Source organism: Dipteris shenzhenensis, chromosome 24 (genome assembly GCF_047967505.1).
Source record: "Dipteris shenzhenensis isolate YYH24624 ecotype China chromosome 24, Dip_SZ_1.0, whole genome shotgun sequence".
In the NCBI taxonomy this organism is placed as follows: domain Eukaryota; kingdom Viridiplantae; phylum Streptophyta; class Polypodiopsida; order Gleicheniales; family Dipteridaceae; genus Dipteris; species Dipteris shenzhenensis.
Genome location: NC_141619.1, coordinates 38,372,681 through 38,398,410, shown reverse-complemented (window position 1 = coordinate 38,398,410; position 25,730 = coordinate 38,372,681).

The following is a 25,730-nucleotide window of genomic DNA, read 5'->3' as shown; positions in this document are numbered from 1 at the left end:
CTTCGCCTAGAGGTCGTGGAACCAGTGCATGGAAGCGATTCGGAAAGTAACACAGGTACCTCCAGGTTCTTTGTCTTGTACTTAGTTTATCCCTCGCTTGACGTCCAAACAAAATTGAGCGTTCATCCGGAGCAAAGAAGCCATTCGTCGACATATGGCGCAAAAATTAAGCGTGGAACGGTAATTTTCTAATCCGACTTGGAACATTCGTAGTCTCTTGAGTCATTGCCTTTTCCTCAGGGTTCCGATCCTACGTTTATAAACGTGTTGAATTCTCTCCTAAGCCTATGCAAGTTTCTGGGCCGCGCTTCCTACTGCACCATGCTTAGCTCTAAAAACAACAGCCTGTAAATAAGAAATTTGCCAGCTTTGGATGATCGTGTCATTCAAAGAATGTACAAGTCAGCGAGTCGTCGGCGTTTCGCGCGCTGTGATTGGTTTTCTACAGGGCCTGCAAGAAGAACATGTGGAACCTCCACCCTTAAGTAGATAGATGGAGGGAGCAAACTCTAGCAACCTATCACCTTGGCTTGTACGTAGGAATTCAAGGTGTAGCTATTAGCTAGGTGCCGACTTCGAGAGCTTAGAGCCCATGGACCGGCGCTGTCGACTATTTGGAGGCTTTTGAACCGATTTCGAGTCCCATGGGGAAGACGATGAACCCCCAAGAACCGGACTTCTCAGGGAACGTTCCCGCTCATCGCTATGTCAGCCGGAATGCTACAGGTTGAGTGGGCATGGACATTGGGTGGGAACGCATCAGTGGCAAGCCCCGTAATGAAGCTAGCCAGTTGTGAGAGGGGAAGGCATTGGCAAAAAGTGGCAATCCTGCTCACGTAGTCGTGAACGGGAACGAGCTCTTAGCTCATTCCAGGGGGTGCCTTGGCAACCTTTCCTACCGGCTCCTCATCTCCCGCTCCATATTTGAAGCTGATCCTCATCTCCCGCTCCATATTTGAAGCTGATTTTAACTTGTCCCCACCTTCTGCGTGACAATTTTGGCCTCTGCAAAATATGGTCTATTTGAGAATGGGGCCTTGCTACGAAGCCAATCTGCGCATTCGTTGTGTCGCCAAGAAATTTTGAGCCTGGATTCCCATGCTCTTCCAATGCATGAGTGGGGGAGAGAGAGAGTTGAAATGATACATTCAACCCATGCTACTAACGTTTTCATGTAAGCTTAAAAATAATAGATGCCCTTAGTTTCTAGGATCAAAATGTGAGTGTCAAGAGGCGAAAAATCATGGCACAGATTCCGGAACCTAGGAGACATGTAATGTTATCTAAGGTATAGAAAGGACTCTTATTCAAGTTTGTTAGGAACTTTGCATAAGAAAAGTTAAAACAGATAATTGTGAAGCCATATGCCTCAGCATTTGGAGTAAGACAAGGCCTAATCCAACCGGCTCGTACCATGCCAAAGAAAACTTAGCCATCTAGAAGGCACTGGTATAGACATGTGTTGCTAGGTGAGCCTAAGATGGAAGGTAACGTATATGCTCTTCTTTTTTACACATTCAATATTCGAAGTGGCTTGGAATCTCCCACACCCTCAAGAATGCTTCCCTTCGATTTTCCCTCTCCCTATTCATCCGTCCTAATCACTTCTCCCACCAAATTTAACTAATTAATTAGTTTTGCTGTATAGAGGCTTAATTAAGCTTAGTTTATCTATAGCTTAATTTATTTATACTTTGATTAACCTATGTTTCTCCATGACTTAGTTTATTCATGCATTTATTAACCTATGTCTCTCCATAGCTTAATTTATTTTATGCATAGACTATGCCCAAGGGGGCTTCTCCAAAAGTTCAAGAGCCCAAAACCAAGATTTGAACTCAAAAGCTTTTTTTTCCAAGCATGAGCTCTACCACTAAGTTATTAAGTAATATTGTATGCATCTTTGCTTATAATAGTATTATAAATCCTTTTGCATACTCCTTCCCCTTTGGGATGTCCTTTCCTCTTTAATGACCTTCATAAGTGGTCCCCCCTTCCTCAATCTCACTTGTCCCTCCCTCCTTAATACCCCTCTCCCCATTTGATTTAATTGAAGCTCTCTCCCTCCCCCATGTGAGACTAATTATTGCCCCCCCCCTTTTTGCTTAAATATTTTGCCATCATATACCACTCCCTCTCCTCCCCTCTTCCAACTAATTAATTAATATGATTTCTTCGCTCACCCAATCGATATCTAATTTATTTCACGAACGATTGAAGGATATGCATGGGCTTCTACTCTTTGGTTGACTTTTAGTGTGTTGTCACGACTAATATGGGCTTCTATACTTGGGTTAACTTTTGGTGTGTACCAAAAATCTTGGTTCCAATCTGATTTGCAGTCAAGCCTGATGCAAGAACAAGCTGTTAAAGGAAGTGTGCATTCCCATTTGGTTTCAAGGGTGTTAAGTTATGTCCAATCTCTTAAAAGCATGTTAAAGATGCTTGAAAGTTTAACCCTAGAAAATACTTACTTCAAGGAGATACAAGTTCAAATATAGAAAAGAAGGGCTTAACTTAAATGTAGACAATGAAAATGCTACTTTACTTAAGATATTTGTTATGTATTTTTTGGGTCAAGACCAAATCGAAACTATACAACATTGTTACTCGTTTCGAAGCTTCTTTAAAAGACTAGCAGTGCATGACCAGCCCCCCCAAGGACCGAGCTTTTCACCTCAGTGATATCAAACAATGTTGTTCTTATACAATCTCTTATATCCTTTCTTTATTATGGAGAACATATAGCTTTGTTTTGTACATAATGCTAATTTGGAAGACAATCTAATTTTAGTAGAAAAACTTTAAAGACTAGACATGACATCAAGTTCATCAGACCTAATCCTCCCTACAAATGTCAGATGTAGTACTCTTATTATTCATGATGGACAAAGATTAGCACTTCTTGAATACCGAAGCCCAACAAATATACAAATAAGGGATTGCTTGCATGAGCACGAGTCTCTTTTTTTATAACATGGTCTACAATCACGTGAATGTTGGTATTATCATTTAACGATTTTGCATTCACCATAGTTGTTTCTTTTGATTACCTAGTGCTCACTTGTCACCAAGAACATGCACAAAAAATAGAGGACCGATTAGCTCAACTATAGGTACATGTTATAAAAATAGAAGTACATCTATAGAATTTACAAAATAAAAGAAACCCAAAATAGTAAAAGTTTAAAGATAAAGAAAGTGAGAAAAGTAAGAAAGTTATAAAATAAGAAAGTTGTAAAACAAAAAAGGAAAATTCATACGTGACATATGGGGAGAGGTGGCACACTTCCTCTCTAGTTATTTATAAATGAGAGAGAATGCTCTTCTCTCTTTATTTTCCAGTTTTTCTTTGAGCTCATATGCTCCTGTTCTAGATAATGGCTATGTTTGACTGGACACCTGCACGGCAACAAGGACATGTGAAATAAATTTAAAATTTATCAACATTCTCCAATTACATTACTAGATAAACAATGCGCACTTGCACACATAATATCCATCGCTATAGCTTAGCTTTCTAAAGCCTCTTTTTTATTTTCTTTTAACCATTAGTATCATGACATGTGGCTTATTCTCCTTTCAAGATTTCCAAAACTTGGTTAGAGGTTGGTCATATACAACTAATGCAATGATTTGATCCTTGCTAGTATAATCCAAACTTTTGAAGGATAAAATATAGTGACAAGTTTACTTCTTATTCTCTAGGCATAAGAACAATTAACAACCAAGACATGCTTTGAATCTGGGTAGGTTTTAAGATGAATAGTACAATCCCGTCACCCCTGGGTGCTTGGAATCTTGAAGACTTTCCTTATAGAACCTCATATGGAAAATTTAACAATGCATTTGATGCTAAAGTGAGAGGCAAAGAATAAACACATCAGTTCTATCAAAATAGTTTAATACAAATTTTTTGAATCATTGCGAGAGCAATGTGCACCAAGATGATGCGCCTTGCATATGAGTGAGATCACGTCCCGCATGGATGTTTCTATTGAAGCTATGCTTATATATTAATATAAAATCTTAGCAAAAGTTTTCAAGCTCCTTTTTTTAGTTTCACAATATTGGTAGAATGTAGTACTTTTTTATATTTTTCTTTTGAATTTTAAAGGAAAAAATGTAAATCCGAGTGGCACTTTAAATTTTTTTGCATAAAAGTTTCAAATCCTAGCGAATGTTTCAAAAAGTTATTTTTATTAAAGCATATAAACTTTCAAGGCCAAGATAAAAGTTTAGCTTCTTAACGAAACTAACTTGAAATAATCATCCCTAACGTCCAGAATTTAGGCCAACAAGCTTCGAGATAAAGCACTAGCATAACTTTCTAGCCTGTGTCAAAGCAAAATTGGGTCTTCATGGTGTTGCAGTTTGCACAGTTCAAGGGGCCCAAGAAAGTATGCAGTTTGCTTTGTATTTGAGTGGGTTTATGTGATCTTGGGAAACAACTTTGTGGCATAAAAATGAGCCACCCCAAGGGAAATAGTGGGTTTGGGCTCAGGCATACCCACTGTGACCGAAAGTTAGTACCCTCTCTAAAAGAGATCATTTAGAACACCAAGGAAGAGATCTATACAATGTTAAAGGAGTGCAATAGGGATCTTATTCTCACTAGAGGTTTCTTATCTTCTGGCTACCAACATGTTTCCACAATGACACAGGATCCACATCCTTCTTGGTATTCTCATAATTGTATATAAATTCTCCATAACTCTTGAATGTTGAGCCCGGCCCCTATTTTGATTAGCTACCCTAGTTGTTGCTCTAAAAGCTTCTTCATGGTGGATATGTCTAGGTCCTAATCTGCAAGATCCATGCAAAAGTCATGTCCATGGGCTTTGCCTGTGAGATAGAAGGTTTATAGGAGAAAACAAACTTTATGAGAAAGGCTTTTCATCAAGCGTTCACCTACTAGAAGGATTAACGCATACAAGGATATGAACCAAGAGTTACATTGGCTTGCAAATTTGACATTTAGATTTATTGTATATTCTATCAATCTATGAGCTTGTGAAGTGTTACCCAAGCTCAACACATGGAGTCAACAATGTTATTTTTATGTCACTGCACCCACATAAAGTTTCTTGATGCACACACAATGAACCATGAGGCTGATTCTTCCAAAAGCCATGGTCATAAACACAAGGATCAATTTACTCATCATGGGACTAATTATCATACTAAGTTTGCCAAGTTTAAGCAGTTCAAGCAAGCTGAGGAGTATCTAACAACAAAGATGAACTTCAAGAACATAGCAAATCTACATAGAGTTGGAATATTTGGGTAGAGACAACCCAGGAGGATGGAGTGTGAGCTTGGAGGTACCAACATAGGTCTTTTCAAGGATGGTGTTTCCCATTCTACACGTTTCTTAGTGTTGCTTGCTTTTGCTCTTTTAGATGGATTGCTTCTAAGATCTTAAACACCTCTAGCCTTGCCTTCCCAAAGAACTTTTTCGATCCAATCGGAAGCCTGGACTAGTTAGTCTGCCAAGTAGCAACTTTCAGCTGTCTACTACTGTAAACAGCTCCAAACTTGGCGTTGCTGCTCTTGCTCTTTTAGATGGATTGCTTCTAAGGTCTTAATCACCTCTAGCCTTGCGTTGCTGCTCTTGCTCTTTTAGATGGATTGCTTCTAAGGTCTTAATCACCTCTAGCCGTGCCTTCCCAAAGAACTTTTTTGATCCGATGGGAAGCTTGGACTAGTTAATTTGCCAAGTAGCAGCTTTCAGCTATCTGCTACTGTAAACACCTCCAACCTTGGCATTGCCAATTCGTCAAAGGCCTAGTAGTTATTGAGCTTGAATTACAATGATGCAATATTAGTATTATTAATGGCAAAGCCAAAAAGGCAATCCTTAGCTATTTTGTCCAAAAATCAAAAAGCATCACAAGCAATAATAATCCTTGGGTTACAACAAATCCAATGGCTTTAAATTAATGTAAACACATGGGTCATTCTAGGCTTAGAATTCTAAAACTTGGTCTAGCTTGCTCGTGTAAAGAAGCCATTGTCATTGTAAGCTCTAAGAATGGACATGATTGTGTAAAGATATAACACTTTGTGTAAAAAAAAGATCTAAAACTTCTTGTTAGGACAATTTTAGCAAAATATAATGGCTACAAATGGAAGTATAAAAAAAGATAAGAAAATTCTTGCTAGTACCACTTTGAGGATAATATAATGTCTACAAATGGAAATGGAATTGTGTCATTAGTGTTAACTTTATTGTTTTGCAGTGCCGAGGCAGTGCCACCAAGGCCTAGCTAGGGGTTGAACTCACGCACACTCACACACACCCACCTACCTTAACCACCAAGCTAGGATCCCATTGTCTAATTAACTTTATTGTTGCCTAGCATATTAAAATGGAATTGTGTCATTAGAGTTAACTTTAATATTGACCAGCAACATAATTCCATTTCCATTAGCATCCATTATATTATTCATAAAGTTGCCCACCTACTCTCAAAACATATACAATTGGAATATATTGGAATTTTTACATCAATCAAACCTAATAAATAGCTATCAAGATGAAGACTTTTGTGTGTATCTAATCGATTCCCAAAAATTATTCAAATAATAAATTATCTACTAACATATTGTAGACAAGCATGTATAGCTAATATGTTGAAAAGAATATCTTGTTGATTAAGCTCTAGCCATACTGGGTTTATAAAAGGAGAGTCTAGCACTCACAAATTATGTCTACACACTTTAGCTTTCAAATAACATGAGATATGAAAATATTTAAAGTATGCAAAGAAAATTTAATTATAGAGAGGCATACTTTTAATGACCATAAGTTCCAAAAATTGCATCTCTCTCTCTCTCTCTCTCTCTCTCTCACACACCAAGACCACAAGGATGCAAATAGAGCTTGGAAATAGCAACTCTAATGGAGGAGGAGGACAAAGCTCCAATATATACACAAGTAGTAAGGCACAAAAAAGGGATATATCTCAAAAGCAAGTAGCTTGAGAGCTTACTGAGCCGAAGCAAAATGCCAGAAAGCTTTTCCAAAAACTGCACATCAACAAACCTCTAGCAAACCCCAAGAAAGAAAGACACAATGGGAGCACATGATACGATTTGTCAAAAGCCTACAAGAAAGAGATGGGGAAGAAAAGATCTTGACCACAGATATACTATTTAAAACAACAAATGGAATGACAATAGAGGAAGACATGGAAAACAGCCTGAAAAAGCTAGCCAATGGGAAAGCTCCAAACACACAAGGGCTAGTAGCAAGGATCTTAACATGGGGAGGTGAGAAAAATAAAGAAAATGCTTACAAGTCTTATGAATATGTCTCTAGAGGAAGGCCTTTTGTCAGATTGGTAGATCAACAAGATTGTGCCGATTCATGGGGCCGAGATAGCAAGGTGGCAAAGAATTATCAAAAAATCATGGTAAGAAACCTAATGGAAAAGTTATATGGCACTATACTTGAGTAGAAAATTAACACATGGGAGGAGGAATAAGGAGTGAGGGCACCATCCCAGGTAGGGTTTCATCCCAAGTACTCAATGGTTGATCATCTAGTTGCCATAAGGGCTACAAACTGAAGGAGTCAAAGGGAAAGAATAGAAACTATACATAAATGTTTCATGGTATAGGTTAAGTCACATACACCCTACCCCATCCCACTGGGTAAAACATGTATGATACCTCTCGAAGGGGAAGCACTGTGTCAATCATGGCTTACCTCAACAAAGTTGAGAAGATGGATGCTAGTAGGATATACCATACAAGTTGACGGAAGCTACTCAGACAATAGGCTGGCATAGAGAGTGGATGAAGTGGTTGGAGTCATGGGAAATAAGGGAGATTGTGACATAAAAAATGTTACATAAACTTTGGCCAACAAACTCGAGAGCACAAAAGCAATTTTATAAGTAGGAAATAACCTCAACAGAGCCTCAACAAGCAGCTATGGAATGCAAAAATACCTCAAGGAAGACATTTCAATACATAAAAGGCATCTAATTTGCAAAATCAAAACTAGTTCACATGATCTCGAGGTAGAGGGGGCTAGATGGGAAAGACCCACGATCCGCTAAGAGGAAAGAACCTGAAAAATCTGCCCCACAGGGAAGGTAGAATAAGAACAACATGTACTAAGATATTGAGCCTGTGTACACATCATAGAAGGTTTTGGGGGTAGTAGAGATTTTAAAAATCTATTAGAGCAGCCAACCAAAAGGCTAGGAAACTATTGAAAGAAATTATGGAACATCACAACAAAGTATTGGGTCTAGCACACAAGCTAGCCCGATAACATCAGAAGTTTGTAACATCTTCTCAAGACTTTCTCTCAATGGATGTAAGGGATCACTATTAGTTGATAGTGATCGCTAGTTCCATCTATCTTAAAGGGTCTCACATGACCTTTAATATAACTCTCTCTCTCTCTCTCTCTCTCTCTCTCTCTCTCTCTCTCTCTCTCTTTTGATGTTAGACTTAATGGCATAGTATTGGGTCTAGCACACAAGCTAGCCCGAAAAGTACTCAATGGGTGCACAATACATCACAAGTTTGTAACACCTTCTCAAGATTTTCTCTCAATGGATGTAAGGTATCACTATTAGTTGATAGTGATCGCTAGCTCCATCTATCTTAAAGGGTCTCACATGACCTTTAATATAATACTCTCTCTCTCTCTCTCTCTCTCTCTCTCTCTCTCTCTCTCTCTCTCTCTCTCTCTCTCTCTCTCTCTCTCTCGATGTTAGATTTAATGGCATAGCATCAAGGAAGCACATGATAACTCAATGGAGAGGCATTTTGACACTAGTCACACTAGCTTTTCAACCCGAATCAGCATCTCTATCTATTTTACAAGTTTTGTGTTGTGTAAAAAGAATGCACATTGGTATCCATCTCCCTATAGCTGACTAAGTCACCACACATGAGGCCAAAAATTGGCTGCCTCCCATTACTCTCACTGTGACACCTAGTGGAGATCATACAAATATGCTCAGTGTAGGAAGAATGAACCTTATAAGTGAGGATGCTTAAATAGATCATAAGTACTAGAAAAATTAGATTATTTAAAACTAATAGATGTCCTTCAAAAGGAAATTCTAATTGGAAATTGCAAGTCCTAGTAGACTTGCCATATTTATGTCATAAGATGCACTATTAACTCTTATGACCCTATCATCTTACATCATAAGATGTGCCATTAAAAATCTAACTACCTAAACCAAAAGTATTATCAAACAGAGTCATCAAGCACAATACAAAGGTTGCCTATTGTAGTTTCTATGAGGTAGAAGGCTTTTAAAATGGCCTCTTCAATGAGTCTCCTTGCCTCTCTTAGCCTCCTCTTAGCATCCCTTCAATATCCACAAGCAAGACCCCACAAGAAGTCACTTTCAAGCAATTATGTTTTCTTGTTTATACCTAATAATGTCCTTACTCTTGACAAAAACTTGATCAATTAGCAAATTAATGGGCTGCTACAGGAGATGGGTGAATTACCTAAATTTGCTTTTTGAATTCCTTTCAGGAGTACATGTCACCTTTTTCTTTTTTCATGTCGCTTTTCCCCCCAAAACTATTTGCATAAACTTTAGCGAGAGAAAAAGAAGAATTCTTTTTTGCATCATACAAAACTATGTCACCATGCCATGAATGATCTATATAGTGGTTGAATACATAACCCACACCTTAAAAATGGCATGTCACTTTGATTGATCACTTTTATGTAGTCATAGTTGTTTAATCATATTAAAAATCTATCAAAGTAATGATGCTTTTACACTAAAATAATTGTTTGGATTATCAATATTAGATAACCACAATGACATCTCGAGAAATATTTTGATTGGCTTATATAGGTAATATGTTGTAAACTCTTCATTATATCCTATAACAACACATGATTCATTAACCAAGCATTAACCTCAAGATTAATTATAGTTCACCTAGAACATGAGCTTCAGCAAAGAGCCTAATATTGTCAAATGGTTACTTGAGGCCTTACCAATTGTGAAGGCTTCTTTTGGTGTAATATTCTATAAAATTATAGATGGATTTTTAGTAAATAATTCTTGTGCATGCTTTATCCTAATAAGGATTAGGTACTAAATTTTTTTGTCAAGCATACATCTAATAGATTCTAGAATAACTTTGGTTTTTTTTTCTTATAGCTCCATTTTTAGAGGAGTATATCTACAACTGAATGTCTCTTAAGTCCTTGATCTTGTATTGGACTTATCATATTTATATCTACTTCATGCACAATTAAGGATCCTAATATGCTGCTGATTTTATTTTCCACAAGTGCTTTAGATTCTTTAAATGAATTAGTAGTATCAAAATTTTCCCTCAAAAAGTAGACCCATGTCTTCAAAATGAAGCATGAATCGAAAGTAATATTTTGCATGTTGGCAACTTTCTTAATCCATACCTTATGCATTGCTCCATAGAATTTGACAAACTTGGTGTCTAAACTAGCCTACACATAAATGTAAGACCAAATTATTATTACATTTTCTTCTTAAATGAAATCATTAAACCATTTCAAATGATATTTTGCATGTGAAGTTTTGCATATGAAGTATGTAATCTTAAATGCATTGCAAGCTCTAAAATGTCAAAAGACTAGAAGACAAGAATGTATGGTGTTATGAGGTTGCTACACACACATAAACTTTGTCCTAACACACATATGGCAAAAGACTTAAAGATAAGTATGTATGTTGCTATGAGGTTGCAATGTGATCATGCTACAACATTGCTACATGGAAATGAATGCCCATATCTCCTAAGTGAATGTCCCATATATCGATGGCTTAAATCCTCATCGTATATTGCAAGGGTAGGCAAGTATGTAGGTCAATGGGAGATTCATTCTAAGTAGCTAGCAGAAGCTCTAAGGATTTGAGAATGGGATTAGTTGGTGGAGAGCTATGCTGATCAATCATAGTGGTCCTCACTGTATAGGTTAAGGGTTACTGGATATAGATGCAGCTATGGGCTGATCAAGTTAAAATAGACCCAGTACCTTGTAAGTTCTCATCTAATCTTAGTCCTTGGTGCTTGCGTATTTTGAGGACTCTAGATTGTTTGTGACTTGGACCAATGATTATACCAGTGTTATAGACTAGATCTAATTGTTTGTGTGTGATGTAGAGCAATGCTTTGAGATACTAGAGGTGTTGGTTCTTGTAATAGATAATGATATCGTTGACATGTTCCTACAGTATTATGCATGGAAGCTAAAGGAGCTTCTATTTGATAGGTTGGGTGGTGATACATGGTGTTTCATTGTTGAGAGGTGCACTTGGAACATGTAACCGATAAAGCACAAAAATTGAATAACTTCAAAAATCATTTACATAGAAGAAATATGTTTTGGATGCCGACATTAGGTAGCCCTATGCCTCTCATATCCTTGGGAAATTTCAATGCCTCCCATGGGATATAACACAATCTTATTCTACCTCCCTCCTCAACCCACAAAAAACATTTGAGAAGCTTCTCAATCTAAACCCAATGACTCTTTTTAAAGTTTCAAATGGAGGTCATATAAACAACACTTGTAGATAGGGCATGATGTATGATCAAGTGGTTGTAGATATAAATAGTAGTTACAGATAGGACATGATGGGATGACAAGAGTCCTAGCATTCCACCATAAGCATGATTATGCTATCTACACAATTTTTTCTAGCGGGGCTTGCAAATACGTAACAATGTCACTACGACGAGAAATGCTCACGAAACCTGCAAATCCTTAAAAAACATAGCAACACTCTTTAAAAATACACACAAACTCTCAAAACTCACAAATGGAAGAGATAGAACAAGTGTCCTACATACAATCTCCCCCCATAGGTGTGGTGCTCTCCTTCCACCTCCTATGTATTTATGTATATTCCCCAAAAAGCTTCCAAGCAAAAATCATACAAAAACCTATGTGCTTTCCTCCATACCCCTTTTGCTAAAAGCCCATCCACCTTCTAGAATAGCTGGCTTTTTTTAAAAATAAAGCTTTTTCTAACTTTAGTTTATACACTTAGCCATGTTAGAGTTAGCTCAAATGTCCACCTCTCATGTAACCCACCAATATTCTGTGTACCCAATGTTGTAAGGCCCCCATATGAGGAGAAGCCATGATGGGTATCAGATATTGGGAGGGATCCCCAGTTTAGACACTGGAAGGGGTCTTAGAGTAGACCAGATGGTTATGAGACGGCTTAGGAGCCAAGAGTAGATACCCGTCTGCACAAAGGGGGGGTTCGGGGGGGCGATAGCCCCCCCGATAGCAGGGGGTCCGGGGGGCGCAGGCCCTCGGTGGGGGTCTGGGGGCAAAGCCCCCAGCGGCAGGGTCCGGGGGCTGCCGGTAGCCCCAGGCCCGACGGTATGACCTATGTGCGATCCTTCATCTGCCCGACGGCATGTTTTCTGAAGGGTCGGTTGGTCTTCCAGGCCGACTGTCTATTAGGCCGACTGCCTATTACAGGGCCGACCGTCAACCACTTACACTATATAAGTGGCCACCCCCTATCATCAGATCACCAGTTCTTCACGCTCATAGTCCTCCGTCCAGCATCTGTCTAGATCACCATCGAAGCTCTGTTTGTAGAGCGCACGGGTGGACAGCCAACCATCAGTTGTATCAGCAGTTTGGTATATCAGAATTTTTTGTATTCTCTCCAGCTTTCCATCGTGTACTTGCGTTTTGTTGTTATCTTCCGCTGCGTACTATTTTCTTACAAGCCAAGCCACTAATAATCCAAAATTCAATATGTACATAAGCTTTTGTAATATAAAAAATTAGGCATAAGCCTTATTCATCCCCACATCACTGGAGTTGTGCCTATGTGCCCAAATTATGGCAGATCATGCTTGCCAGATGCCATCGCCCGATCAATTACTCTTCCCCTAAATTCACACGATCAATAGTAATGACATAAGATAACCTTGGAATTAATCACCACAATCAATCAACCTTTGAGTATTATAGCAACACAAAATCAATAAATTACAGATAAATGGTGCACACATGCGACACATACCATCTCATGGTGCACCTAATGCTACACATGAATAAAATTGTACAAATGGTGCACACGTGCTACACATACCGTCATCATGCATAAGTGGTGCACACAATGCTACACACTCATACAGTCACCGTAGTCGTATATTTAGCCATGTAGGAGCACACATGCATCACTACGAAATAGCGAGCACACATGCATCAGCTGCATGACAAAAATGCTAGATCTCACTAAACTAAATACTGAAGGATTAAATTAATGAGATAATTCCAATTCTTGTAACATCCCTCTTGCTTGAAATCGCAATTGCCTTCAATTGCGCGACAAAAAAGTAGTCAATAAATCAAGGTATTGGCGAAAATATTGCTTGGGCATCCACTTAGCATCCTCAAAGGGGTGGTTCTTAAATGTAAGAAGATAGATAGGATACGAGTTCCACATCTTGTTTGAGTGATTTGTTGATCAATGATCTGGTCTGGCTCTAAGAGTTGGGTCTCTCCTTGAACCAACGGTGCATTGTCTAAAATAGGTCGAACTGGTGGGTCTCCATGGAAAGGTTTCAAGAGGTGCACATGAAAAGAATTATGAATTTTCCAATTGGGTGGTAATTCGAGCCGATAGGCATTGTCATTAATGCGCTCCAAAACTCTAAAGGGACCATAGGATTTAGGAGCAAACTTAACAACAAGGTGTGTCTCAATACTCTTAAGTCTGCGCTTCTCAATACATAACATGACTAGGTCACCTTTAGCAAATACAACTTTCTTTCTACCCTTGTTTGCATGTGCAGTATACACAGCTTGAGCATGCTCGATATTCTTTTTGATAGTAGCCAAAATGCTAGAGAAATCTTTAGTAAATCGATCAGAAGCCTCTACTTGGTGCTTAAGGCAGGTCAATGGAGTAGGAATGGTCTTTCCATAAACAATTTGGAATGGAGATTTGCCTATAGTAGAGTGCTTAGTGTTGTTGTAGGCAAATTGTAATATGTGTATAAATTTATTCCATTTGCTTGGCTGACCAAACATGTAAGCATGTAACATGTCACAAATAGTATTTTGTGTAACCTCGTTTTGGCCATTAGATTCGGGATGAAAAGCAGTGGAAAAATCCAACTTCATACCAAGATTCTCAAAGAGTGCGGTTCAGAAGTTACTACAAAATTTACTATCTTGGTCTGCTGACATGATTACTTTTGGAAGGCCATAGTGTATAAAGATGTGCTTGATGAACAAATGAGCAGCCTGAATTGTGGTCAAGGTCTTCTTACAATGAATAAAGTAAGCTTGCTTGCTAAATCTATCAATGATAGTCCAAATCATATCAAAACCTGAGCTAGTCGTAGGAAATCTAGTAATAAAATCCATAGAAATCTGCTCCCATGGGCCATCAAGAATTGGTAAAGGCATAAGTAAACCTTGATATTTGCCCTTGTAGCTCTTGACTTTTTGACAAATAAGACATTGTGCAACAAAAGTTGCAACATCAACTTTAAGCTTAGGCCAAAAAAAATCTTGAATTATAGCCTGATACATAGCAGCGATGCCTCTATGTCCCATGTAGGGTGGCTGATGTACCTCTTCTAGTACCAAGCATCGAAATGGTGCAGTGACACACAAGCGCTTTTAGTAGATTAGATAGTCATTATGAATGGAATACAAGGCCATAGGGGTGCTATTAGCTTGCTTAATCTTATGCCAAATTTTTGAAAAGTCTCGATCAGTAGGATAATCCACCTTCATAGGCTCGAAAGGGTCTCCCTCGATGACTGAGATATTATTTATGCTAGGTCGACAGCTCAGTGCATCAGCAACTACATTGTCTTTGCCTGGTTGATATTGGATCATCGGTTTAAAGCTATCAATAAAGGCAACCCATTTAATGTGTCGATCCGAGATCATCAGCTAAGTAAGGAGATTTCTAAGATTCTGGTGATCAGTCTTAATAACTCGGAACCCATAAGATAGTGTTTCCAGAGTTTAAGGGCATGCACCACAACGGCTAATTCTTTATCATACATGGAATAGTTTAACTCTGTTGGTTTTAATTTATATGACTCGAATGCAATTGGATGGTTATCTTGCATGAGCATGGCCCCAAAACCCTATCCACTAGCATTAGTCACCATGACAAAGAAGGGTCTCGTAAAGTCCGGCATGGTCAAAACTGGTGTGTGCGTCATTGCACCCTTAAGTTGTTGAAAAGCTAAAGTGTGCTACTCACCCCAAGAGAAAGCACGAGTCTTACGTAGTAGTTTGGTCAATGGATGTGCCTTGTGTGCAAAATTTCTAACAAATCTGCGATAGAAACTACATAGACCTAGAAATGATCGTAGCTCTGGATATCTTTAGGCTGTGGCCAGTTTACTATCACTTCTACCTTCTTGGGATCTACTCAAATGCCTTCAGCTGAAACAATGTGTCAAAGATATTCAATTTCAAGTTGGAAAAAAGAAATTTTCTCCGGGTTGGCATACCATTGGTTCTCACGTAAGAGAGAGAAAGCAAGATCCAAGTGTTTCTCATGTTCCTCTCGACTCTTGCTATAAATCATGATATCATCAAAGAAAACTACCACAAAGTTTTGATAGGGTAGGAAGATACGATTCATCATTCGACTAAATGTGGCAAGCGCATTGGTCAATCCAAAAGGCATAATAAGAAATTCATAGTGACTAGTTTGGGCTCTAAAAGTAGTCTTGAAAATATCGGGCTCAATCACTCTCACTTGATGCTATCCTGACTTAAGATCGATCTTGCTAAAGATTGTGGATCCTTTCAACTTGTTGAGTAGATCATCAACTCTCAGAATGGGGTATTGATTTTTCACTGTGATTTTATTTAAGGCACGATAATCAATGCACATTCGGAAGGTTTCATTTTTCTTCTTGACAAGGAGAACGGGTGCCCCAAATGGTGAGCTACTAGGTTGAATTAGGCCTCTAGCCAAAAGATTTTCTATTTGGAATTGAATCTCTTGCTGCTCAATAGGATTGTGTCTATATGGTGATTTACACGGTGGTGCGCTACTTGGAATAAGGTCAATCTTATGATCCTCAAGTCTAGATTGAGGTAGTAGCCCAGGGGGTAAGTCTTCCATAAAGTAGTCGTCATAGGTAGCTAGAAAGGATCAAAAGGCTCTTGCTTAGTTTTTTTAGTCTCAGGACTAATAGCCTCAATCTTATTGACCATAACCAAATATGTCTTCTCACATTTGTGCAAAGCTCTTTTAGCTTGGGTATGTGACAATATAGGCCAAGAGGGAAGATTCTTGTCACATTCTAGAGTCATAGTCTTAGTGCTTTGAGTCACAGTAATGGTGCATTCAAGATAATCAGGCTTGGCATTATGATCGACGTGCTAGGGCATCCCTAGAATGAGATCTTGCTCACACAAAGGAGCGACTAAGAAATCACGGCTCTCAACTAATGGCCCTAAAGTCACCTCAAGATCCTTAACCATTCGCAAACAATTATAATTCAATCCTTGAAAAGCTGATTTGACTTTATAGTTTTTTTTAATGGTTGCAAGCCCTAACTTTTCAATTAAACGTTGCGAAATGAAATCATGGGTACTTTCATCATCAAATAAGACACTATGTTCTTTTTCATGCAATAGTGCAGTCATATGTAACAAAGAAGTACGAAAATAAGATGCACTTTTACCTGAGTAACACTTACCTAAAGGGGTGTAGTCGGCATCTTCAGTGTCATCCTCATCCTCACCCTCTTGCTTGAAAGATTTATCATGGGATCCATCATCAATGTAGTTGATCCATGTGCGAAGTTGTTGCACTGACTATTACCGTTGATATGTCCATTGGTTGTCCCTCCATTGCCTCCGTTATTGTTGGTAGCATTCTTTGCTTAGGTACCTATCTTGTGTGTAGCAAGTGGATTCTTTGGACATTCATAAGAGTAGTGTCCCTTCTCTTCGCATTCGTAACATCTAACAAGTTCTTTGGTTCTTCGATCAATACGTGACTTAGCAGGTTTCCAATTAGACTTACCATCATATCTACCAACTTTTCCACTTACACCCTCCTGCTTGAAGTATGAAGTATACTTCTTTGCTTGAGGGGTGCGAGTAGCAAAGCTTCTTCCCTGCTTTCTTTCTGACTCTGATGCCAAATCCATAGCATCAGAAGCTGTAGATGGTCGACGAATAGTAGGGCATAAACCCTCAACAAAGGAATGACATTGCTCCTTTTGGGATAGTTTCTCAATGGTTTGCAATTGAAGTAGAGAGGAAAGATATTTCTCGGTGTATGCATCCAGACTCTCATTATCCAACTACCTCAATCTTCGCCATTGCTTGTGAGTATCCTCTTCAAACTATGTAGGTAAGAAGTGCTTCTTGATTTTATCTTTGAATGCTTCCCATGTCTTTGGAACATGAGTGCTTTTGGCAACCACAATCTACCATAATTGTGCACTGCTTATCATGTGACTCGTAGCAAGTTTTACCTTCTCGATGTCTTCATAATGTTCTCCCAAAAAGTATTGATTGAAAGCACTAATCCATGCAAGTAAAGCTTGTCCATCTCTTTTACCATCATATTTTGGAAAATAAAAAGTTTTGCGATTAGTCTTACCAGACTTCTTCTTATCATGAAGCTTGAGTGCTTTCAAGATGGCCTTCCCCGCATTGTCTTCATCGTTGGACTCATCTGAAGGAGTAGTGTCATGATGTCATCGTAGTGAAGTCTTCACATGTCGCTTCTTCTTCCTTTGATGTCTCGTCTTGCTTCTTCCACGCTTACTATCACTGGTGTCTGATGATTTGCTGCTTTCACTTTTTTCATCATCTTTGTCCTTCATACGCTTCTTTGTGACTTCAGTCATCTCTTTTAACACTTGATTTGTGCGTTCTTCGTTGGCTTTATGCGTCACACATGTTGCACATGTACTCAAGTTCCTACTCAAGGTCCCGTGCATGATGTTTTCATGCATCTAGTGAATTTGATGCATGCATAGGTTCCTCATTTTCAATCAATATAGGTGGCTTCCAAGTTGTCATCACTTGGCATAGGGCATCTTCAATCTCTTGATGTTGTTGCTTCTCATGCTGATAGCATTCTCGCCATTCTTCCTCAGTAAGTGTCATCGGTGTTGAACTTCTTCTTAACCGATGGCGATTGTTTTCCACATCCTCATCATGATGTAGATCTTCAAGATAACCTATCTCTGATGGAATACGCCTTCCAGACATAGTTAACTATGTGCACAGTACAAAGAAGAAATCACTAAGAAAGGAAATACACACAAACACAAGACTTATCTCAATTCGATTTCCAAGCTTTGAAAGCAGTTATTTATCGAATAGTATCTTTGTGGGCTCTCAAACTCACACAATTCCAACAAGTGAATCCACATTGCAAGGTACAAAGAAAAGCTTGTGTCCGATAGCACTTGTAGACTGCCTCGTACTCTTGTGAACACTTGCTTTTGTTTTGTTTTTTTTTTTTGAGATTGTCCTCTTCCAAAATCCATTGGGTTGCTCCCTTATTTGAACTATTGCCTTGAAGGATATCTTATGACTAGGAACTTTAAAGAATAGAGCAACAAAGTGACTTGATCTAGTGGATAGTCACCAATTGTTAAGGGGACTTGAGCTAGAACAGTACCGGGATGGGGGACCTCCAAGGAAGTTTTAAGAGTAATCTCCCAAGGCTTCCTCGCACGCAGCCAATGGTGCCTTTAGTGCCAACTATACCAAGGACTATGCCTTGGTTGCCGCCTTAGTCATATGCTTGGAGGAGCTAAGGCACAGGTGTGTGTTCATAGTCTTCGACCTGTCTACCTACGAACGACTTCTTTTGCTCCAATTTTTTTTTGCCGCCGTTTTCCTACCTGTGGGCCGTTCTGTGCTATTCGCTTTTGTTGCTTCGATCTTTGTTGCACTCTTGTGTGTGGTGTCTGCAATCTAATGCGTGCTGTGGTTTCTTGTTCGAGGACGCAGGGTGCGTGTTCTTCCCATGCTATGGACTACAAAACTTAGCTTTGATACCACTGCGATGGGAAATGCTCACGGAACCTATAAATCCTTGAAAAACACGACACTCTTCGAAAATACGCACACACTCTCAAAACTCACAAATAGAAGAGACAGAACAAGCCTACTTGGTACAATCTCCTCCCATAGGTAGTGCTCTCCTTCCACCTCCTATGTATTTATGTATATTCCCCAAAAAAATTCCAAGCAAAAATCATACAAAAACCTTTGTGCTTTCCTTCATACCCCCTTTTCTAGAATAGTTGGCTTTTTTAAAAAATAATGCTTTTTCTAACTTTAGTTTATACACTTAGCCAAGCCACTAATAATCCAAAATTCAAATATGTACATAAGCTTTTGTAATATAAAAAATTAGGCATAAGCCTTATTCATCCCCGCATCATTGGAGTTGTGCCTACATGCCCAAAATATGGTGGATCATGCTTGCTAGATGCCATCGCCCGATCAATTACTCTTCCCCTGAATTCACACGATCAATAGTAATGAAATATTTCAAACATAAGATAACCATGGAATTAATCACCACAATCAATCAACCTTTCAGTATTATAGCAATGCGAAATCAATAAATCACAGATGAATGGTACACACATGTGACACATACCATCTCATGGTGCACCTAATGCTACATATGAATAAAATCATACGAATGGTGTACACATGCTACACATACCATCATCACGTAAGTGGTGCACAGAATGCTACACACTCATACAGGCACCGCAGTCGTATATCCAGCCATGTAGGAGCACACATGCATCACTACGGCACAGTGAGCACACATGCATCAGCTGTGCGACAAAAATGCTGGATCTCACTAAACTAAATAATGAAGGATTAAATTAATGGGATAATTCCAATAATTCCTTGAGCTGCAAAGATGTCTTATACCTAAGTCTGTCAAGTCATCTCTCACTATGGTGGGGGGCATGATCTCTATGGTTGTGGGACATATTAAGAGTGACGCCTCAACTTGGATGGTCCTCCTAAGTAGAGTTGGGATGGATTCAACCTCCCTTATGTGTGCTTTGGTCAACCTCTACATCGTGTGTGGTCTCTATCTCTCTAGCTCCATTTCTTTCTACCCTTTCTCATTGCTAATCCTTGTTTTCCTTATTTCGGCTATTGCCTCCTCTACTCCACTATATCTTGGGGCTGCTGACTCAAAAACATAAATACCTATGACATGTCATTGTGCTTGATCAAACTCTGTCTCCTATGGCACTGCCACCTCCTTGTTTGATATGCCATAGTAAAGTCTCTCCGTGTCATCACATCTTCATCAAATATAGGCCCATGTAGACATGGTCATGAAAGTGGATCAGCCAAGAAAGTGGCCCAAAATCATGCGGCTACTAAAATATATAATAGTACCATCCTCAAATCTCATAGTAGAGTAGGTAGGTATGCAAGAACTACTATGTTGTCTCCAACAATAGCTTGCATATCTATTTCTCTCTAGGCATGCCTATTACTCTCCATGCCTTTACCCTTAGTTTATGGGATGAGACCTGTATCTATCCAATGGAAATTTTAATGTGTATGAGACCCATCTGTCCTCCAAATACAGGGTCTGATAATCACTCCATGATCTAATACTCTCAAGAAATGGTTAGAGTAGTACATGCTTCCTGGTTCCCCCCCAAGTCCATGATGTTTAGGGCTAGAGTAGATTCAACCGTATGATATGGTTGATGTGAGATAGGGAGGGATGGGGAATCCAAGCTATATTGGAAGGGGGGGAGGTTGTCCTTTTGAATACCCTAAATAGCAAACCATTTGGATATGTGTGCATACCAAGCTATGCTATCCCCACTTCAGGCTAGTCTTTTGGATGACTCTAGTGCCAACCTCGGTAGTCTCCAAATAGGCAAGGCCCAAACCCTGTGAAGATATGTCAACATCTTGAAGATGGCATTAATCTTGAGTGGCATCATAGCAACTTCTGGCTATATGATCTAATGAGGAACTAAGGGATTACTCTAAATCAACTTGGATCCAATAATCACCTGAGGTCACTCACCCAAGAGGGTGTTATATATATGGTTGTCAGCCTCACAACTATATCAAATACCCATCCTTTGTCAAAGGGTCTTGGAAGTGTGTTTGAAAGCTTTTTTGCTCTAGAAAAGCTAGAACTACCTTCCCTCATGTGAGTTGTGCCCTAGCTACAGGACTCATTGTGAAAGCTAGCCCTGCAAAGACTACTCCTAGAGAGGTGTATGATTGCTTGATCTCAAATGGCTCTCCTTAGTAAGCGTAGCTATGTCGATGAAGTACTACCCATGAGGTGTTGAAGATTATAACCAAGGCCTTGTCAAGGTTGATTGTCAATTCTATCTCCCTATAAAACACCTCTAAAGCCTCTAGGTCTCTTTGTAGGCCCACCGCTGAAGAGAAAATGAGAACTATGTCATTTGCTTACAACAATATCTATATCATTAGATCAACAACAAGCAAGGATCCCTCCCCTCCTAGGTAATCAATGAAGCCGTGATCTCATTAATGTAGAACACAAAGAGTATCGGTGAGAGGGCACATCCTTGCTTCACTCTGATTGTGCTTTCAATCCAATATGATAGGCCTCTAGGTGTTGCAGACTCTCCCTCTAACTGACTCATATAGGCTCATCACCCCCTAGATCATGCTTCCTGGGATCTGCATCTCTTGAAGTCTCCTACTTATGTAGGCTCATTGGAGTGTGTCAAAGGCCTTACAAAAGCCTACAAAGTAGGTGTAGAATTTTTGGGATCTCAATCTCGCCTCCTCGATGATGGCCCATAGGGTGAAGATGTGGTCAAGAGTGGAATGCTACCGCTAGAAACCAACTATCCCAAAGCTCTTTGCCAATGTGCCTCTATGTAGGAACTGAGATCTCTCACTTGGCCAATGTATGGCCAATCATGAGGGTGCAACAATCCCTGTGCCAATGGGGTCCCTTGCATTGTGTACCAGCACAATGGCGGTGGTACTCCAAGCAAGGGGAAGCCATCACATACTACATGATTGAACATATTCACTAAGATTGGAGCCAAAACCCCTTGCACATGTGCAACATACTCTCTCTATAGCCCCTCAGGGTCCTACGATTGTCAGTCATGGAGATGATATAGTGCAGCTCGCACGTTTTGTACAATGAATAAGATGGATGTGGTGGGCTTCGACAGAGAAGACATATCAGGTGGCTTGGATCAGGACGTCGAAGCCCCATGCAATATTACGGAACATCTCCTTGAAAAGATATGATCATTGCATCTAGCCTTATGTGAGAAAAAAGTTTGTCCTATGGTGTGTCAAGTGACATGATATCCAATGCACCTTAAGCATCATAAGGTGTCCTAAAACTTGCTCATGTATGAGGTGAGATGTCTCTTGACACTCATCATCAAACCATGGGTTCTAAGGCAATTTCTTAGCTAGGAGACATGCTATAGATCGAGTCTTTTCAATGTTGCCCTCATGCTCATGAGGGTGGACTTTTCCATTGCAATCCGGAGTTTCATTACTAGTGGCCTTGTTAGCGCCTCAACCTTGCCCACTCCCCCAATAGTCTCACATATGAGGTTGACACCATCTTGGTAAATAAAGCTTTAGCATTTGTCATTGGAGTATCTCCCATTGCAAGGCAATCACCAAGACATTTAAAGCCTTGCTATTCTGTCTCTTTTCTTCATCCAAGGCATCATAGATAAAATCCTTCTTGGGGACTGATGATTGATTTTTGACCACTTACTTCCATTCCAACATCCCCGCTTTCCCCTCATATGCTATTGTGTGAATTTAGCATGTTTATCTTGAACGGTGGCCTACATGATTGCCATCTTTTTCTTGAGGTTTTAATTTTAAATTTCAGATCATTCATTGCTTTGTAGGTCCCCTCTGGTGCACCCTTCATGTCCGTGAGCTGCTCAATTCAATTCCCATTGCATGTATCTTATCTTGGAGACTTCCTCCATTCATCTCCCATTCATCTCTCTTATTTTTGTCCTTCCTCCTAGGGCCCCATGTTTCTTTATTTCACCCAATGTTTTATCCATGTGTGCTTTCTCAGTCATAGTAGTGCCACATTGGTGGCCTCTAGGCTGTCAAGAACATCAGAGGTAGATTTCATTGGTTCTCCTACCATATAAGTTGTCGTAGCAATTTCTAGGGCCATAAGTTCTTCTACGTAGCCTCGTGTAGGCATTATGTAAAACAATTATGCCCTACATTTGCAATGACTATTTGATAATTCTCCTTTAGCATACCATATTTGTATGCTGTTTGCTTGTATCTTACATATTTGTATGTCTTGGTTGTAGGCAAAAGTGGTCCATAGGGTTCATCAAATTATCCCTGCCAGTGCATTGCAAAGGTAATCTATGATAGCAAGGTGGAGGCCATAGAGCCAAGAAAGCTATTGATCAGTCATACCATGCACCTAGAATTGATGGCGCAGTGTTTATGAGGTTGGAACAGAGTGCATAGGTCCACGAGCAGGTTGAGGGACACCCAGAGCACTTTCTTGGATCTATAGGGAACCTCTTAGGCCTGGATCTTGTAGTGCAGCCTTGCTTGCTACATGGAGTAGGAAAGAAGCTCGTGAGTAGGAACTAGACCCGTGAGTTCTGTACTAGAATTGTGAGATGAACCTAGGCCTACTTCAAGATGCAGTCCTGCAGTTTCTTGGCTTGCTTTAGTCATTCTTAACAAACAAAAAAATTTAAAAATAATTAAGGATAGGCAGAGAGAGGGGCAATCAAGTGGGCGACAATTTGCTTAGAGCTTCTAAAACCAAAAGCAAGGAATCCATTGATGACTAGAGAAAAGGACTATTACTATCTCCACAACAAAAAAGATTATTTTTTTAAAACATAAAAACAAGTGAAAATATGAAACTCAAAATCAGGGTGTTTAGAGACTAGAGCTATGGGGCATGGGCTAAAGTCCTTATGACATGGGAGGGGTTTTTATGCAAAATTTTATTTCCCATATGTTGAAAGGGGTTTTATGCAAAATTGTATTTCCCATATGTTGAAACGTTTTTTTTTTGGGAATTTGTTCATCCTATGTGGTAGGTTGTATACCTTTCCCTCCAACATTTGACCTTGGGGTAAAGGGGCTAGTAAAGAGGTAGGTGCCCTAAAAATTAAGCATCTCCCTTTTTCTCCATGCAAAGATCGAATAAAGAGGCATGAAAAAGTGAAAATATGCTTAGGTGTCAAGCACTTATGAAAAGTTAAGTTAGTCTACATGTGGCATAGTACTGGCCCTACAATGCCTTTAGTATTGGGTGTTTAAGTTTTCCACCAAGTTCAAAAATTTTTGCAAAAATTATATCCTCTCTCTATTGCGATTCATGCAATGTCCTTACATTTTGGAAAAGATTAAATAATCCATAGGCACAACCCCTTACATTATGAAAAACATAGGGGTTTCTACTGGATTAAGATGGCATTATCAACCCCAATCCTTTCTTTTTGGCTCTTGAGCTTTTCATGCATTGCATGGTGTATCCCGTATGGAGCTTGCTCTAACGGTTTTCTTTAATACTTAATAGAAGTCTCTTTTTGCAACAAAAAAAAAACATAGGGGTGGACAAGGTTGGCCCCTTTACCCTAGTGTATTTGTGGGAAAAGAGTGAGGCCCACCTCGTTATGACATGCAAAGATGTCCACATCATAGGAAAGTCTAGAAATGGTGGGAAATATTACTTTTTCAGATGTTCCCATATCATTGGTGGTTCCCATGGTGAGAGAGTCAAGCTAAGTGCTGGCCCTTAAATGAGCGTACTTTGATTCTGAACGAGTGTTCAATTCACAAATTGCTTTAGGGCTTGCAAGGACCCTTTGATATAGACATAGAGATCCGTTGCAATGGTTGAGGAGCCATCCCCATTGTGTAGCGGGTCGTTATGCATGTTGCATGGACATCATAAGGTTGTTCTTTATTATCTTCCTTTATCCAAGATTATTGCATTATCCTTCGTGTGTGAGTTGTAGCATAACTTTGAATAGTCCAAGCTCTAATGCCGTGGGTCCACTGTAGCTGCGCTTCAAGTAAATTTACTTAAAATCAAGTAGCATACGAAGCTTTCATTTAAGACCCGTATCTGACAAGGTCGTAACTTAATCTAAGCTAGGAAGGATGTAGCAAGTGGAGGCACCTACTGCAAGATAAGGAGAAAATATGCAGCCGATGAAAAGCATCTTTTGGTTTAAATGAGGAATTAAAGATGAAAAGCTTTACTTGAAATTTTGTTAAATAGTCCAGAATGAAGCCTGGTAATATAGTCCACAATGAAAGCCTAGGCATGGGAAATATATTATCATGCTTGGTAATCCAAATGTCCAGTGCATTCTTGTTTGACTTGATTTCTTGATTTGTGCTTAGGACATATTAAGGCATAGTTTATTTTCCTACATATATATGTATACATACATACATACATACATACATATATATATATATATACATAGATATATATATTTATATATACACTTGTCTCACAAGGGTGGAATCCTACTCCTTTTTTTCTTTTTTTTTTTGCTTCTACCACACTGTGGGATGTCCCCTCTTGGGTCCTCACATCAAAATCTTATGAAGCGACCCCAGAACTCTCACCGGATCCCTTGACCCTTCGGGCAAAAGAGCCACGTGACCCGACCTTTAAACACCATCAAAATGACTAAGGCAACTTGAGCCGTCGAATCCACCT